Source organism: Mesitornis unicolor, unplaced genomic scaffold, assembly GCF_000695765.1.
Source record: "Mesitornis unicolor isolate BGI_N332 unplaced genomic scaffold, ASM69576v1 scaffold7271, whole genome shotgun sequence".
Taxonomy (NCBI): domain Eukaryota; kingdom Metazoa; phylum Chordata; class Aves; order Mesitornithiformes; family Mesitornithidae; genus Mesitornis; species Mesitornis unicolor.
In genome coordinates, this window is record NW_010163126.1 from 102 (window position 1) to 339 (window position 238).

Genomic DNA, 238 nt, shown 5'->3' on the forward strand with positions numbered 1-238 from the left:
TCAGTCATCTCCAGACTTTTGACTTTGGGGCAGCAGGAGCATTAACATCACTTGTGTTTGTGCTCCCAGAACCTGATCCAATCTTGGCAGAGAAACAAAAGCTTGATTTGGAGTTAATTTAGAACATGTTCAGAAACATCCATCTTAGCAGATCTTTAAAAACATCTAAAATGTAGATGAAGCCTATTTCAGCAAAATACAAGTGGCTCGCAAAGTAACAGGTTCCAGAACATAGACC